We start from the raw sequence: 610 nt of genomic DNA on the forward strand, positions 1-610 counted from the left end.
TGGCTGCAGGGGCAGCTGTCCCCACATCCTGGTTAGTGAAGGGGTCACAGGGAGCTCTAACTGCTCTATGGTAAGAAAACCAAAGGCAAACAGCAAATCATATAGGTACTTAGAATTCATTTTATTATGATGACAGAGACACTGGCAGGCTTCCAAATTGCTTTAACACTGTAGATATATCAATAAAACATTGCCCAGCTGATCACTGTTTCTCTGTCTCTCACTGTCTCTATATATACTGGTCTTTTGTTTTAACTGTGGAGCAACATGGATTTTGGGGTATTTTACAGAGTGACTTTGGGATTTTTTTTATCACAGATTTTTTAGTTTTCAAATAGGAAACACCAGAATTCCTGCTAGGGGGGCAAGTAGCAGGACCCAGGCAGAGGAGCCTGCTCAGAGCTTGCACCTTGGACCCAGCTGGAGGTGGCTGACCTCCTGGCCAACTGGGGCCAGGAAGGCATGCTTTGACAGTTCAAAGCAGGCCACCACACTGAGAACATCTTCCAGGCAATAGCTACCCAGATGGCTGGGCAGGGGGCACACATGGCAGTAGTGCTGCACAAAGGCCAACTCTGCAGCCACAGCCCACTGGCAGCTGGCACAGAGG

At 48.4% G+C, this 610-nt stretch overlaps 1 protein-coding gene across 2 annotated transcripts in view; it reads right to left on the reverse strand.

Moving 5' to 3' along the window:
• The window catches only part of MFSD14A (major facilitator superfamily domain containing 14A), a 20110-nt gene that overhangs the window by 17591 nt on the left and 1909 nt on the right, over nucleotides 1-610 (reverse strand). The window lies entirely within an intron of this gene.

The sequence above is a fragment of the Alligator sinensis genome, unplaced genomic scaffold (assembly GCF_000455745.1).
Source record: "Alligator sinensis unplaced genomic scaffold, ASM45574v1 scaffold647_2, whole genome shotgun sequence".
Lineage (NCBI taxonomy): Eukaryota > Metazoa > Chordata > Crocodylia > Alligatoridae > Alligator > Alligator sinensis.